We start from the raw sequence: 16,117 nt of genomic DNA on the forward strand, positions 1-16,117 counted from the left end.
CAAACAAGCAAAATGAACAAAAAACATTGAATTCAATTCTTTCTGATTTTAGAAACTGCATTAAAGAAGGGGTGCACCGGTCCTGGAGATACTGCAATACCAGGTCAATGCGTGGAGTGGACAGAGCAAGCTCTTTTTCCATCTCCCTGTTCTAAAAATCCATTTAATATATGGTCCCCAGATAGGGGACGTATCAGATATTAAACTGATAAGAACAGATACTACACTTGATCTTAGCCAAAAGGCCGAGAAGCGATAACCAGAATTGGTTTCAAACTACGGAGCCACCCAAGGATCCTGAAAAGTCCATTTGTGGAGATGAGCTCCTGGACTCCCGTTAAGAAGACATGTTGTCAACCTCTAGATCCCTTACATGCCTGCACTTTTCGGCTTGCTGCTGCTGCAATCCACGCGTTTTAGATCTGCATAACTCCACCTCTTTAAACACAGCACCTTCACCCCCTGCTGTTCCCACCCGCCTCAACACCGTTGGAAGGGAGGAGAACCAATTAAGGCGGGGGGTGGGGTGGAACGAGCAGCTGTCTACCCTTAGCAGGAGGGCTCCTGATTACATACCTCTCCTGCTGCTGCTGCTGCTGGCTGTCCAGCAGCAGACTGAAGGTGGCTGCTGCTGTGCACAGGTATATAAAGGCTCAGAGCCTATTATGACACGCGCAGCCAGCGTTCCATTGCCACATTCCATCTACTGCAGGCAGGATACCTGGCTGGCTGAATGTCGCTGAGAAGCTCACAGAGACCGCCATAAGCAACAGTTTAACAGAATGCCACAGACTAATCAACCAAACTTTTTGGGTTGGGTTCTCTTTTATAGTCTGCAGGCATTAAATGAAAGAAGTCAGTGTTCCAGCAGAAGGAGACAACGTTTCAGAAAAGGCATTGTAGCAAACCAAAAAAGAAATTTTAAGCGCAGCAGAGTAACCAGCGCACATACCTGTTAGCTCAGGTGAGTTTAAAAGGCTGCTGTTGATAACAAGGGCATTTGCTAAATAGATGGTGTGTGTGCAACAATATACTGAAAGGTCAATTATATTGTGCAGCTTATCTCACCACCTGTAGTTATTTAGGTGAAAGCTCCAAAATGCTTGCCTAATATGTCTGTTTATCCAAAAGGAAGTAAAAAGGGAGAGCTAGAAAGATAGCATTGCATCACATTACATGGCAATGCAATGCACAGTTGCTGAAGATGAACCAAAATGAGCTTGTAATCTGGCTTCTGCAACTTTGAACATGAAAAATCCAATGAGGAGAAGAAAAGCAAAGCCAAAGAGTCCATCCCAAAATCCGACAAACAAGCAAAATGAACAAAAAACATTGAATTCAATTCTTTCTGATTTTAGAAACTGCATTAAAGAAGGGGTGCACCGGTCCTGGAGATACTGCAATACCAGGTCAATGCGTGGAGTGGACAGAGCAAGCTCTTTTTCCATCTCCCTGTTCTAAAAATCCATTTAATATATGGTCCCCAGATAGGGGACGTATCAGATATTAAACTGATAAGAACAGATACTACACTTGATCTTAGCCAAAAGGCCGAGAAGCGATAACCAGAATTGGTTTCAAACTACGGAGCCACCCAAGGATCCTGAAAAGTCCATTTGTGGAGATGAGCTCCTGGACTCCCGTTAAGAAGACATGTTGTCAACCTCTAGATCCCTTACATGCCTGCACTTTTCGGCTTGCTGCTGCTGCAATCCACGCGTTTTAGATCTGCATAACTCCACCTCTTTAAACACAGCACCTTCACCCCCTGCTGTTCCCACCCGCCTCAACACCGTTGGAAGGGAGGAGAACCAATTAAGGCGGGGGGTGGGGTGGAACGAGCAGCTGTCTACCCTTAGCAGGAGGGCTCCTGATTACATACCTCTCCTGCTGCTGCTGCTGCTGGCTGTCCAGCAGCAGACTGAAGGTGGCTGCTGCTGTGCACAGGTATATAAAGGCTCAGAGCCTATTATGACACGCGCAGCCAGCGTTCCATTGCCACATTCCATCTACTGCAGGCAGGATACCTGGCTGGCTGAATGTCGCTGAGAAGCTCACAGAGACCGCCATAAGCAACAGTTTAACAGAATGCCACAGACTAATCAACCAAACTTTTTGGGTTGGGTTCTCTTTTATAGTCTGCAGGCATTAAATGAAAGAAGTCAGTGTTCCAGCAGAAGGAGACAACGTTTCAGAAAAGGCATTGTAGCAAACCAAAAAAGAAATTTTAAGCGCAGCAGAGTAACCAGCGCACATACCTGTTAGCTCAGGTGAGTTTAAAAGGCTGCTGTTGATAACAAGGGCATTTGCTAAATAGATGGTGTGTGTGCAACAATATACTGAAAGGTCAATTATATTGTGCAGCTTATCTCACCACCTGTAGTTATTTAGGTGAAAGCTCCAAAATGCTTGCCTAATATGTCTGTTTATCCAAAAGGAAGTAAAAAGGGAGAGCTAGAAAGATAGCATTGCATCACATTACATGGCAATGCAATGCACAGTTGCTGAAGATGAACCAAAATGAGCTTGTAATCTGGCTTCTGCAACTTTGAACATGAAAAATCCAATGAGGAGAAGAAAAGCAAAGCCAAAGAGTCCATCCCAAAATCCGACAAACAAGCAAAATGAACAAAAAACATTGAATTCAATTCTTTCTGATTTTAGAAACTGCATTAAAGAAGGGGTGCACCGGTCCTGGAGATACTGCAATACCAGGTCAATGCGTGGAGTGGACAGAGCAAGCTCTTTTTCCATCTCCCTGTTCTAAAAATCCATTTAATATATGGTCCCCAGATAGGGGACGTATCAGATATTAAACTGATAAGAACAGATACTACACTTGATCTTAGCCAAAAGGCCGAGAAGCGATAACCAGAATTGGTTTCAAACTACGGAGCCACCCAAGGATCCTGAAAAGTCCATTTGTGGAGATGAGCTCCTGGACTCCCGTTAAGAAGACATGTTGTCAACCTCTAGATCCCTTACATGCCTGCACTTTTCGGCTTGCTGCTGCTGCAATCCACGCGTTTTAGATCTGCATAACTCCACCTCTTTAAACACAGCACCTTCACCCCCTGCTGTTCCCACCCGCCTCAACACCGTTGGAAGGGAGGAGAACCAATTAAGGCGGGGGGTGGGGTGGAACGAGCAGCTGTCTACCCTTAGCAGGAGGGCTCCTGATTACATACCTCTCCTGCTGCTGCTGCTGCTGGCTGTCCAGCAGCAGACTGAAGGTGGCTGCTGCTGTGCACAGGTATATAAAGGCTCAGAGCCTATTATGACACGCGCAGCCAGCGTTCCATTGCCACATTCCATCTACTGCAGGCAGGATACCTGGCTGGCTGAATGTCGCTGAGAAGCTCACAGAGACCGCCATAAGCAACAGTTTAACAGAATGCCACAGACTAATCAACCAAACTTTTTGGGTTGGGTTCTCTTTTATAGTCTGCAGGCATTAAATGAAAGAAGTCAGTGTTCCAGCAGAAGGAGACAACGTTTCAGAAAAGGCATTGTAGCAAACCAAAAAAGAAATTTTAAGCGCAGCAGAGTAACCAGCGCACATACCTGTTAGCTCAGGTGAGTTTAAAAGGCTGCTGTTGATAACAAGGGCATTTGCTAAATAGATGGTGTGTGTGCAACAATATACTGAAAGGTCAATTATATTGTGCAGCTTATCTCACCACCTGTAGTTATTTAGGTGAAAGCTCCAAAATGCTTGCCTAATATGTCTGTTTATCCAAAAGGAAGTAAAAAGGGAGAGCTAGAAAGATAGCATTGCATCACATTACATGGCAATGCAATGCACAGTTGCTGAAGATGAACCAAAATGAGCTTGTAATCTGGCTTCTGCAACTTTGAACATGAAAAATCCAATGAGGAGAAGAAAAGCAAAGCCAAAGAGTCCATCCCAAAATCCGACAAACAAGCAAAATGAACAAAAAACATTGAATTCAATTCTTTCTGATTTTAGAAACTGCATTAAAGAAGGGGTGCACCGGTCCTGGAGATACTGCAATACCAGGTCAATGCGTGGAGTGGACAGAGCAAGCTCTTTTTCCATCTCCCTGTTCTAAAAATCCATTTAATATATGGTCCCCAGATAGGGGACGTATCAGATATTAAACTGATAAGAACAGATACTACACTTGATCTTAGCCAAAAGGCCGAGAAGCGATAACCAGAATTGGTTTCAAACTACGGAGCCACCCAAGGATCCTGAAAAGTCCATTTGTGGAGATGAGCTCCTGGACTCCCGTTAAGAAGACATGTTGTCAACCTCTAGATCCCTTACATGCCTGCACTTTTCGGCTTGCTGCTGCTGCAATCCACGCGTTTTAGATCTGCATAACTCCACCTCTTTAAACACAGCACCTTCACCCCCTGCTGTTCCCACCCGCCTCAACACCGTTGGAAGGGAGGAGAACCAATTAAGGCGGGGGGTGGGGTGGAACGAGCAGCTGTCTACCCTTAGCAGGAGGGCTCCTGATTACATACCTCTCCTGCTGCTGCTGCTGCTGGCTGTCCAGCAGCAGACTGAAGGTGGCTGCTGCTGTGCACAGGTATATAAAGGCTCAGAGCCTATTATGACACGCGCAGCCAGCGTTCCATTGCCACATTCCATCTACTGCAGGCAGGATACCTGGCTGGCTGAATGTCGCTGAGAAGCTCACAGAGACCGCCATAAGCAACAGTTTAACAGAATGCCACAGACTAATCAACCAAACTTTTTGGGTTGGGTTCTCTTTTATAGTCTGCAGGCATTAAATGAAAGAAGTCAGTGTTCCAGCAGAAGGAGACAACGTTTCAGAAAAGGCATTGTAGCAAACCAAAAAAGAAATTTTAAGCGCAGCAGAGTAACCAGCGCACATACCTGTTAGCTCAGGTGAGTTTAAAAGGCTGCTGTTGATAACAAGGGCATTTGCTAAATAGATGGTGTGTGTGCAACAATATACTGAAAGGTCAATTATATTGTGCAGCTTATCTCACCACCTGTAGTTATTTAGGTGAAAGCTCCAAAATGCTTGCCTAATATGTCTGTTTATCCAAAAGGAAGTAAAAAGGGAGAGCTAGAAAGATAGCATTGCATCACATTACATGGCAATGCAATGCACAGTTGCTGAAGATGAACCAAAATGAGCTTGTAATCTGGCTTCTGCAACTTTGAACATGAAAAATCCAATGAGGAGAAGAAAAGCAAAGCCAAAGAGTCCATCCCAAAATCCGACAAACAAGCAAAATGAACAAAAAACATTGAATTCAATTCTTTCTGATTTTAGAAACTGCATTAAAGAAGGGGTGCACCGGTCCTGGAGATACTGCAATACCAGGTCAATGCGTGGAGTGGACAGAGCAAGCTCTTTTTCCATCTCCCTGTTCTAAAAATCCATTTAATATATGGTCCCCAGATAGGGGACGTATCAGATATTAAACTGATAAGAACAGATACTACACTTGATCTTAGCCAAAAGGCCGAGAAGCGATAACCAGAATTGGTTTCAAACTACGGAGCCACCCAAGGATCCTGAAAAGTCCATTTGTGGAGATGAGCTCCTGGACTCCCGTTAAGAAGACATGTTGTCAACCTCTAGATCCCTTACATGCCTGCACTTTTCGGCTTGCTGCTGCTGCAATCCACGCGTTTTAGATCTGCATAACTCCACCTCTTTAAACACAGCACCTTCACCCCCTGCTGTTCCCACCCGCCTCAACACCGTTGGAAGGGAGGAGAACCAATTAAGGCGGGGGGTGGGGTGGAACGAGCAGCTGTCTACCCTTAGCAGGAGGGCTCCTGATTACATACCTCTCCTGCTGCTGCTGCTGCTGGCTGTCCAGCAGCAGACTGAAGGTGGCTGCTGCTGTGCACAGGTATATAAAGGCTCAGAGCCTATTATGACACGCGCAGCCAGCGTTCCATTGCCACATTCCATCTACTGCAGGCAGGATACCTGGCTGGCTGAATGTCGCTGAGAAGCTCACAGAGACCGCCATAAGCAACAGTTTAACAGAATGCCACAGACTAATCAACCAAACTTTTTGGGTTGGGTTCTCTTTTATAGTCTGCAGGCATTAAATGAAAGAAGTCAGTGTTCCAGCAGAAGGAGACAACGTTTCAGAAAAGGCATTGTAGCAAACCAAAAAAGAAATTTTAAGCGCAGCAGAGTAACCAGCGCACATACCTGTTAGCTCAGGTGAGTTTAAAAGGCTGCTGTTGATAACAAGGGCATTTGCTAAATAGATGGTGTGTGTGCAACAATATACTGAAAGGTCAATTATATTGTGCAGCTTATCTCACCACCTGTAGTTATTTAGGTGAAAGCTCCAAAATGCTTGCCTAATATGTCTGTTTATCCAAAAGGAAGTAAAAAGGGAGAGCTAGAAAGATAGCATTGCATCACATTACATGGCAATGCAATGCACAGTTGCTGAAGATGAACCAAAATGAGCTTGTAATCTGGCTTCTGCAACTTTGAACATGAAAAATCCAATGAGGAGAAGAAAAGCAAAGCCAAAGAGTCCATCCCAAAATCCGACAAACAAGCAAAATGAACAAAAAACATTGAATTCAATTCTTTCTGATTTTAGAAACTGCATTAAAGAAGGGGTGCACCGGTCCTGGAGATACTGCAATACCAGGTCAATGCGTGGAGTGGACAGAGCAAGCTCTTTTTCCATCTCCCTGTTCTAAAAATCCATTTAATATATGGTCCCCAGATAGGGGACGTATCAGATATTAAACTGATAAGAACAGATACTACACTTGATCTTAGCCAAAAGGCCGAGAAGCGATAACCAGAATTGGTTTCAAACTACGGAGCCACCCAAGGATCCTGAAAAGTCCATTTGTGGAGATGAGCTCCTGGACTCCCGTTAAGAAGACATGTTGTCAACCTCTAGATCCCTTACATGCCTGCACTTTTCGGCTTGCTGCTGCTGCAATCCACGCGTTTTAGATCTGCATAACTCCACCTCTTTAAACACAGCACCTTCACCCCCTGCTGTTCCCACCCGCCTCAACACCGTTGGAAGGGAGGAGAACCAATTAAGGCGGGGGGTGGGGTGGAACGAGCAGCTGTCTACCCTTAGCAGGAGGGCTCCTGATTACATACCTCTCCTGCTGCTGCTGCTGCTGGCTGTCCAGCAGCAGACTGAAGGTGGCTGCTGCTGTGCACAGGTATATAAAGGCTCAGAGCCTATTATGACACGCGCAGCCAGCGTTCCATTGCCACATTCCATCTACTGCAGGCAGGATACCTGGCTGGCTGAATGTCGCTGAGAAGCTCACAGAGACCGCCATAAGCAACAGTTTAACAGAATGCCACAGACTAATCAACCAAACTTTTTGGGTTGGGTTCTCTTTTATAGTCTGCAGGCATTAAATGAAAGAAGTCAGTGTTCCAGCAGAAGGAGACAACGTTTCAGAAAAGGCATTGTAGCAAACCAAAAAAGAAATTTTAAGCGCAGCAGAGTAACCAGCGCACATACCTGTTAGCTCAGGTGAGTTTAAAAGGCTGCTGTTGATAACAAGGGCATTTGCTAAATAGATGGTGTGTGTGCAACAATATACTGAAAGGTCAATTATATTGTGCAGCTTATCTCACCACCTGTAGTTATTTAGGTGAAAGCTCCAAAATGCTTGCCTAATATGTCTGTTTATCCAAAAGGAAGTAAAAAGGGAGAGCTAGAAAGATAGCATTGCATCACATTACATGGCAATGCAATGCACAGTTGCTGAAGATGAACCAAAATGAGCTTGTAATCTGGCTTCTGCAACTTTGAACATGAAAAATCCAATGAGGAGAAGAAAAGCAAAGCCAAAGAGTCCATCCCAAAATCCGACAAACAAGCAAAATGAACAAAAAACATTGAATTCAATTCTTTCTGATTTTAGAAACTGCATTAAAGAAGGGGTGCACCGGTCCTGGAGATACTGCAATACCAGGTCAATGCGTGGAGTGGACAGAGCAAGCTCTTTTTCCATCTCCCTGTTCTAAAAATCCATTTAATATATGGTCCCCAGATAGGGGACGTATCAGATATTAAACTGATAAGAACAGATACTACACTTGATCTTAGCCAAAAGGCCGAGAAGCGATAACCAGAATTGGTTTCAAACTACGGAGCCACCCAAGGATCCTGAAAAGTCCATTTGTGGAGATGAGCTCCTGGACTCCCGTTAAGAAGACATGTTGTCAACCTCTAGATCCCTTACATGCCTGCACTTTTCGGCTTGCTGCTGCTGCAATCCACGCGTTTTAGATCTGCATAACTCCACCTCTTTAAACACAGCACCTTCACCCCCTGCTGTTCCCACCCGCCTCAACACCGTTGGAAGGGAGGAGAACCAATTAAGGCGGGGGGTGGGGTGGAACGAGCAGCTGTCTACCCTTAGCAGGAGGGCTCCTGATTACATACCTCTCCTGCTGCTGCTGCTGCTGGCTGTCCAGCAGCAGACTGAAGGTGGCTGCTGCTGTGCACAGGTATATAAAGGCTCAGAGCCTATTATGACACGCGCAGCCAGCGTTCCATTGCCACATTCCATCTACTGCAGGCAGGATACCTGGCTGGCTGAATGTCGCTGAGAAGCTCACAGAGACCGCCATAAGCAACAGTTTAACAGAATGCCACAGACTAATCAACCAAACTTTTTGGGTTGGGTTCTCTTTTATAGTCTGCAGGCATTAAATGAAAGAAGTCAGTGTTCCAGCAGAAGGAGACAACGTTTCAGAAAAGGCATTGTAGCAAACCAAAAAAGAAATTTTAAGCGCAGCAGAGTAACCAGCGCACATACCTGTTAGCTCAGGTGAGTTTAAAAGGCTGCTGTTGATAACAAGGGCATTTGCTAAATAGATGGTGTGTGTGCAACAATATACTGAAAGGTCAATTATATTGTGCAGCTTATCTCACCACCTGTAGTTATTTAGGTGAAAGCTCCAAAATGCTTGCCTAATATGTCTGTTTATCCAAAAGGAAGTAAAAAGGGAGAGCTAGAAAGATAGCATTGCATCACATTACATGGCAATGCAATGCACAGTTGCTGAAGATGAACCAAAATGAGCTTGTAATCTGGCTTCTGCAACTTTGAACATGAAAAATCCAATGAGGAGAAGAAAAGCAAAGCCAAAGAGTCCATCCCAAAATCCGACAAACAAGCAAAATGAACAAAAAACATTGAATTCAATTCTTTCTGATTTTAGAAACTGCATTAAAGAAGGGGTGCACCGGTCCTGGAGATACTGCAATACCAGGTCAATGCGTGGAGTGGACAGAGCAAGCTCTTTTTCCATCTCCCTGTTCTAAAAATCCATTTAATATATGGTCCCCAGATAGGGGACGTATCAGATATTAAACTGATAAGAACAGATACTACACTTGATCTTAGCCAAAAGGCCGAGAAGCGATAACCAGAATTGGTTTCAAACTACGGAGCCACCCAAGGATCCTGAAAAGTCCATTTGTGGAGATGAGCTCCTGGACTCCCGTTAAGAAGACATGTTGTCAACCTCTAGATCCCTTACATGCCTGCACTTTTCGGCTTGCTGCTGCTGCAATCCACGCGTTTTAGATCTGCATAACTCCACCTCTTTAAACACAGCACCTTCACCCCCTGCTGTTCCCACCCGCCTCAACACCGTTGGAAGGGAGGAGAACCAATTAAGGCGGGGGGTGGGGTGGAACGAGCAGCTGTCTACCCTTAGCAGGAGGGCTCCTGATTACATACCTCTCCTGCTGCTGCTGCTGCTGGCTGTCCAGCAGCAGACTGAAGGTGGCTGCTGCTGTGCACAGGTATATAAAGGCTCAGAGCCTATTATGACACGCGCAGCCAGCGTTCCATTGCCACATTCCATCTACTGCAGGCAGGATACCTGGCTGGCTGAATGTCGCTGAGAAGCTCACAGAGACCGCCATAAGCAACAGTTTAACAGAATGCCACAGACTAATCAACCAAACTTTTTGGGTTGGGTTCTCTTTTATAGTCTGCAGGCATTAAATGAAAGAAGTCAGTGTTCCAGCAGAAGGAGACAACGTTTCAGAAAAGGCATTGTAGCAAACCAAAAAAGAAATTTTAAGCGCAGCAGAGTAACCAGCGCACATACCTGTTAGCTCAGGTGAGTTTAAAAGGCTGCTGTTGATAACAAGGGCATTTGCTAAATAGATGGTGTGTGTGCAACAATATACTGAAAGGTCAATTATATTGTGCAGCTTATCTCACCACCTGTAGTTATTTAGGTGAAAGCTCCAAAATGCTTGCCTAATATGTCTGTTTATCCAAAAGGAAGTAAAAAGGGAGAGCTAGAAAGATAGCATTGCATCACATTACATGGCAATGCAATGCACAGTTGCTGAAGATGAACCAAAATGAGCTTGTAATCTGGCTTCTGCAACTTTGAACATGAAAAATCCAATGAGGAGAAGAAAAGCAAAGCCAAAGAGTCCATCCCAAAATCCGACAAACAAGCAAAATGAACAAAAAACATTGAATTCAATTCTTTCTGATTTTAGAAACTGCATTAAAGAAGGGGTGCACCGGTCCTGGAGATACTGCAATACCAGGTCAATGCGTGGAGTGGACAGAGCAAGCTCTTTTTCCATCTCCCTGTTCTAAAAATCCATTTAATATATGGTCCCCAGATAGGGGACGTATCAGATATTAAACTGATAAGAACAGATACTACACTTGATCTTAGCCAAAAGGCCGAGAAGCGATAACCAGAATTGGTTTCAAACTACGGAGCCACCCAAGGATCCTGAAAAGTCCATTTGTGGAGATGAGCTCCTGGACTCCCGTTAAGAAGACATGTTGTCAACCTCTAGATCCCTTACATGCCTGCACTTTTCGGCTTGCTGCTGCTGCAATCCACGCGTTTTAGATCTGCATAACTCCACCTCTTTAAACACAGCACCTTCACCCCCTGCTGTTCCCACCCGCCTCAACACCGTTGGAAGGGAGGAGAACCAATTAAGGCGGGGGGTGGGGTGGAACGAGCAGCTGTCTACCCTTAGCAGGAGGGCTCCTGATTACATACCTCTCCTGCTGCTGCTGCTGCTGGCTGTCCAGCAGCAGACTGAAGGTGGCTGCTGCTGTGCACAGGTATATAAAGGCTCAGAGCCTATTATGACACGCGCAGCCAGCGTTCCATTGCCACATTCCATCTACTGCAGGCAGGATACCTGGCTGGCTGAATGTCGCTGAGAAGCTCACAGAGACCGCCATAAGCAACAGTTTAACAGAATGCCACAGACTAATCAACCAAACTTTTTGGGTTGGGTTCTCTTTTATAGTCTGCAGGCATTAAATGAAAGAAGTCAGTGTTCCAGCAGAAGGAGACAACGTTTCAGAAAAGGCATTGTAGCAAACCAAAAAAGAAATTTTAAGCGCAGCAGAGTAACCAGCGCACATACCTGTTAGCTCAGGTGAGTTTAAAAGGCTGCTGTTGATAACAAGGGCATTTGCTAAATAGATGGTGTGTGTGCAACAATATACTGAAAGGTCAATTATATTGTGCAGCTTATCTCACCACCTGTAGTTATTTAGGTGAAAGCTCCAAAATGCTTGCCTAATATGTCTGTTTATCCAAAAGGAAGTAAAAAGGGAGAGCTAGAAAGATAGCATTGCATCACATTACATGGCAATGCAATGCACAGTTGCTGAAGATGAACCAAAATGAGCTTGTAATCTGGCTTCTGCAACTTTGAACATGAAAAATCCAATGAGGAGAAGAAAAGCAAAGCCAAAGAGTCCATCCCAAAATCCGACAAACAAGCAAAATGAACAAAAAACATTGAATTCAATTCTTTCTGATTTTAGAAACTGCATTAAAGAAGGGGTGCACCGGTCCTGGAGATACTGCAATACCAGGTCAATGCGTGGAGTGGACAGAGCAAGCTCTTTTTCCATCTCCCTGTTCTAAAAATCCATTTAATATATGGTCCCCAGATAGGGGACGTATCAGATATTAAACTGATAAGAACAGATACTACACTTGATCTTAGCCAAAAGGCCGAGAAGCGATAACCAGAATTGGTTTCAAACTACGGAGCCACCCAAGGATCCTGAAAAGTCCATTTGTGGAGATGAGCTCCTGGACTCCCGTTAAGAAGACATGTTGTCAACCTCTAGATCCCTTACATGCCTGCACTTTTCGGCTTGCTGCTGCTGCAATCCACGCGTTTTAGATCTGCATAACTCCACCTCTTTAAACACAGCACCTTCACCCCCTGCTGTTCCCACCCGCCTCAACACCGTTGGAAGGGAGGAGAACCAATTAAGGCGGGGGGTGGGGTGGAACGAGCAGCTGTCTACCCTTAGCAGGAGGGCTCCTGATTACATACCTCTCCTGCTGCTGCTGCTGCTGGCTGTCCAGCAGCAGACTGAAGGTGGCTGCTGCTGTGCACAGGTATATAAAGGCTCAGAGCCTATTATGACACGCGCAGCCAGCGTTCCATTGCCACATTCCATCTACTGCAGGCAGGATACCTGGCTGGCTGAATGTCGCTGAGAAGCTCACAGAGACCGCCATAAGCAACAGTTTAACAGAATGCCACAGACTAATCAACCAAACTTTTTGGGTTGGGTTCTCTTTTATAGTCTGCAGGCATTAAATGAAAGAAGTCAGTGTTCCAGCAGAAGGAGACAACGTTTCAGAAAAGGCATTGTAGCAAACCAAAAAAGAAATTTTAAGCGCAGCAGAGTAACCAGCGCACATACCTGTTAGCTCAGGTGAGTTTAAAAGGCTGCTGTTGATAACAAGGGCATTTGCTAAATAGATGGTGTGTGTGCAACAATATACTGAAAGGTCAATTATATTGTGCAGCTTATCTCACCACCTGTAGTTATTTAGGTGAAAGCTCCAAAATGCTTGCCTAATATGTCTGTTTATCCAAAAGGAAGTAAAAAGGGAGAGCTAGAAAGATAGCATTGCATCACATTACATGGCAATGCAATGCACAGTTGCTGAAGATGAACCAAAATGAGCTTGTAATCTGGCTTCTGCAACTTTGAACATGAAAAATCCAATGAGGAGAAGAAAAGCAAAGCCAAAGAGTCCATCCCAAAATCCGACAAACAAGCAAAATGAACAAAAAACATTGAATTCAATTCTTTCTGATTTTAGAAACTGCATTAAAGAAGGGGTGCACCGGTCCTGGAGATACTGCAATACCAGGTCAATGCGTGGAGTGGACAGAGCAAGCTCTTTTTCCATCTCCCTGTTCTAAAAATCCATTTAATATATGGTCCCCAGATAGGGGACGTATCAGATATTAAACTGATAAGAACAGATACTACACTTGATCTTAGCCAAAAGGCCGAGAAGCGATAACCAGAATTGGTTTCAAACTACGGAGCCACCCAAGGATCCTGAAAAGTCCATTTGTGGAGATGAGCTCCTGGACTCCCGTTAAGAAGACATGTTGTCAACCTCTAGATCCCTTACATGCCTGCACTTTTCGGCTTGCTGCTGCTGCAATCCACGCGTTTTAGATCTGCATAACTCCACCTCTTTAAACACAGCACCTTCACCCCCTGCTGTTCCCACCCGCCTCAACACCGTTGGAAGGGAGGAGAACCAATTAAGGCGGGGGGTGGGGTGGAACGAGCAGCTGTCTACCCTTAGCAGGAGGGCTCCTGATTACATACCTCTCCTGCTGCTGCTGCTGCTGGCTGTCCAGCAGCAGACTGAAGGTGGCTGCTGCTGTGCACAGGTATATAAAGGCTCAGAGCCTATTATGACACGCGCAGCCAGCGTTCCATTGCCACATTCCATCTACTGCAGGCAGGATACCTGGCTGGCTGAATGTCGCTGAGAAGCTCACAGAGACCGCCATAAGCAACAGTTTAACAGAATGCCACAGACTAATCAACCAAACTTTTTGGGTTGGGTTCTCTTTTATAGTCTGCAGGCATTAAATGAAAGAAGTCAGTGTTCCAGCAGAAGGAGACAACGTTTCAGAAAAGGCATTGTAGCAAACCAAAAAAGAAATTTTAAGCGCAGCAGAGTAACCAGCGCACATACCTGTTAGCTCAGGTGAGTTTAAAAGGCTGCTGTTGATAACAAGGGCATTTGCTAAATAGATGGTGTGTGTGCAACAATATACTGAAAGGTCAATTATATTGTGCAGCTTATCTCACCACCTGTAGTTATTTAGGTGAAAGCTCCAAAATGCTTGCCTAATATGTCTGTTTATCCAAAAGGAAGTAAAAAGGGAGAGCTAGAAAGATAGCATTGCATCACATTACATGGCAATGCAATGCACAGTTGCTGAAGATGAACCAAAATGAGCTTGTAATCTGGCTTCTGCAACTTTGAACATGAAAAATCCAATGAGGAGAAGAAAAGCAAAGCCAAAGAGTCCATCCCAAAATCCGACAAACAAGCAAAATGAACAAAAAACATTGAATTCAATTCTTTCTGATTTTAGAAACTGCATTAAAGAAGGGGTGCACCGGTCCTGGAGATACTGCAATACCAGGTCAATGCGTGGAGTGGACAGAGCAAGCTCTTTTTCCATCTCCCTGTTCTAAAAATCCATTTAATATATGGTCCCCAGATAGGGGACGTATCAGATATTAAACTGATAAGAACAGATACTACACTTGATCTTAGCCAAAAGGCCGAGAAGCGATAACCAGAATTGGTTTCAAACTACGGAGCCACCCAAGGTTCCTGAAAAGTCCATTTGTGGAGATGAGCTCCTGGACTCCCGTTAAGAAGACATGTTGTCAACCTCTAGATCCCTTACATGCCTGCACTTTTCGGCTTGCTGCTGCTGCAATCCACGCGTTTTAGATCTGCATAACTCCACCTCTTTAAACACAGCACCTTCACCCCCTGCTGTTCCCACCCGCCTCAACACCGTTGGAAGGGAGGAGAACCAATTAAGGCGGGGGGTGGGGTGGAACGAGCAGCTGTCTACCCTTAGCAGGAGGGCTCCTGATTACATACCTCTCCTGCTGCTGCTGCTGCTGGCTGTCCAGCAGCAGACTGAAGGTGGCTGCTGCTGTGCACAGGTATATAAAGGCTCAGAGCCTATTATGACACGCGCAGCCAGCGTTCCATTGCCACATTCCATCTACTGCAGGCAGGATACCTGGCTGGCTGAATGTCGCTGAGAAGCTCACAGAGACCGCCATAAGCAACAGTTTAACAGAATGCCACAGACTAATCAACCAAACTTTTTGGGTTGGGTTCTCTTTTATAGTCTGCAGGCATTAAATGAAAGAAGTCAGTGTTCCAGCAGAAGGAGACAACGTTTCAGAAAAGGCATTGTAGCAAACCAAAAAAGAAATTTTAAGCGCAGCAGAGTAACCAGCGCACATACCTGTTAGCTCAGGTGAGTTTAAAAGGCTGCTGTTGATAACAAGGGCATTTGCTAAATAGATGGTGTGTGTGCAACAATATACTGAAAGGTCAATTATATTGTGCAGCTTATCTCACCACCTGTAGTTATTTAGGTGAAAGCTCCAAAATGCTTGCCTAATATGTCTGTTTATCCAAAAGGAAGTAAAAAGGGAGAGCTAGAAAGATAGCATTGCATCACATTACATGGCAATGCAATGCACAGTTGCTGAAGATGAACCAAAATGAGCTTGTAATCTGGCTTCTGCAACTTTGAACATGAAAAATCCAATGAGGAGAAGAAAAGCAAAGCCAAAGAGTCCATCCCAAAATCCGACAAACAAGCAAAATGAACAAAAAACATTGAATTCAATTCTTTCTGATTTTAGAAACTGCATTAAAGAAGGGGTGCACCGGTCCTGGAGATACTGCAATACCAGGTCAATGCGTGGAGTGGACAGAGCAAGCTCTTTTTCCATCTCCCTGTTCTAAAAATCCATTTAATATATGGTCCCCAGATAGGGGACGTATCAGATATTAAACTGATAAGAACAGATACTACACTTGATCTTAGCCAAAAGGCCGAGAAGCGATAACCAGAATTGGTTTCAAACTACGGAGCCACCCAAGGATCCTGAAAAGTCCATTTGTGGAGATGAGCTCCTGGACTCCCGTTAAGAAGACATGTTGTCAACCTCTAGATCCCTTACATGCCTGCACTTTTCGGCTTGCTGCTGCTGCAATCCACGCGTTTTAGATCTGCATAACTCCACCTCTTTAAA

At 44.9% G+C, this 16,117-nt stretch overlaps 13 non-coding genes across 13 annotated transcripts; all 13 read right to left on the reverse strand.

Annotated features, from left to right (window-relative positions):
* Positions 1-66: 66 nt before the first annotated feature.
* LOC141248445 (U2 spliceosomal RNA) lies at positions 67-257 on the reverse strand. The gene has a single exon (XR_012311658.1). It is a non-coding gene; the product is annotated as a U2 spliceosomal RNA (small nuclear RNA).
* Positions 258-1,372: 1,115 nt separating this feature from the next.
* LOC141248459 (U2 spliceosomal RNA) lies at positions 1,373-1,563 on the reverse strand. Its single transcript, XR_012311670.1, has one exon. It is a non-coding gene; the product is annotated as a U2 spliceosomal RNA (small nuclear RNA).
* Positions 1,564-2,678: 1,115 nt separating this feature from the next.
* Positions 2,679-2,869, reverse strand: LOC141248471 (U2 spliceosomal RNA). The gene has a single exon (XR_012311681.1). It is a non-coding gene; the product is annotated as a U2 spliceosomal RNA (small nuclear RNA).
* Positions 2,870-3,984: 1,115 nt separating this feature from the next.
* On the reverse strand, positions 3,985-4,175 carry LOC141248484 (U2 spliceosomal RNA). The gene has a single exon (XR_012311692.1). It is a non-coding gene; the product is annotated as a U2 spliceosomal RNA (small nuclear RNA).
* Positions 4,176-5,290: 1,115 nt separating this feature from the next.
* On the reverse strand, positions 5,291-5,481 carry LOC141248495 (U2 spliceosomal RNA). Its single transcript, XR_012311703.1, has one exon. It is a non-coding gene; the product is annotated as a U2 spliceosomal RNA (small nuclear RNA).
* Positions 5,482-6,596: 1,115 nt separating this feature from the next.
* LOC141248448 (U2 spliceosomal RNA) lies at positions 6,597-6,787 on the reverse strand. The gene has a single exon (XR_012311660.1). It is a non-coding gene; the product is annotated as a U2 spliceosomal RNA (small nuclear RNA).
* Positions 6,788-7,902: 1,115 nt separating this feature from the next.
* LOC141248449 (U2 spliceosomal RNA) lies at positions 7,903-8,093 on the reverse strand. The gene has a single exon (XR_012311661.1). It is a non-coding gene; the product is annotated as a U2 spliceosomal RNA (small nuclear RNA).
* Positions 8,094-9,208: 1,115 nt separating this feature from the next.
* LOC141248451 (U2 spliceosomal RNA) lies at positions 9,209-9,399 on the reverse strand. The gene has a single exon (XR_012311662.1). It is a non-coding gene; the product is annotated as a U2 spliceosomal RNA (small nuclear RNA).
* Positions 9,400-10,514: 1,115 nt separating this feature from the next.
* Positions 10,515-10,705, reverse strand: LOC141248452 (U2 spliceosomal RNA). The gene has a single exon (XR_012311663.1). It is a non-coding gene; the product is annotated as a U2 spliceosomal RNA (small nuclear RNA).
* Positions 10,706-11,820: 1,115 nt separating this feature from the next.
* Positions 11,821-12,011, reverse strand: LOC141248453 (U2 spliceosomal RNA). Its single transcript, XR_012311664.1, has one exon. It is a non-coding gene; the product is annotated as a U2 spliceosomal RNA (small nuclear RNA).
* A 1,115-nt stretch (positions 12,012-13,126) lies between these two features.
* LOC141248454 (U2 spliceosomal RNA) lies at positions 13,127-13,317 on the reverse strand. Its single transcript, XR_012311665.1, has one exon. It is a non-coding gene; the product is annotated as a U2 spliceosomal RNA (small nuclear RNA).
* A 1,115-nt stretch (positions 13,318-14,432) lies between these two features.
* Positions 14,433-14,623, reverse strand: LOC141248455 (U2 spliceosomal RNA). Its single transcript, XR_012311666.1, has one exon. It is a non-coding gene; the product is annotated as a U2 spliceosomal RNA (small nuclear RNA).
* Positions 14,624-15,738: 1,115 nt separating this feature from the next.
* Positions 15,739-15,929, reverse strand: LOC141248456 (U2 spliceosomal RNA). The gene has a single exon (XR_012311667.1). It is a non-coding gene; the product is annotated as a U2 spliceosomal RNA (small nuclear RNA).
* Positions 15,930-16,117: the final 188 nt, after the last annotated feature.

Source organism: Phyllobates terribilis, unplaced genomic scaffold, assembly GCF_046119375.1.
Source record: "Phyllobates terribilis strain yellow unplaced genomic scaffold, ASM4611937v1 Scaffold_3689__1_contigs__length_72616, whole genome shotgun sequence".
Taxonomy (NCBI): domain Eukaryota; kingdom Metazoa; phylum Chordata; class Amphibia; order Anura; family Dendrobatidae; genus Phyllobates; species Phyllobates terribilis.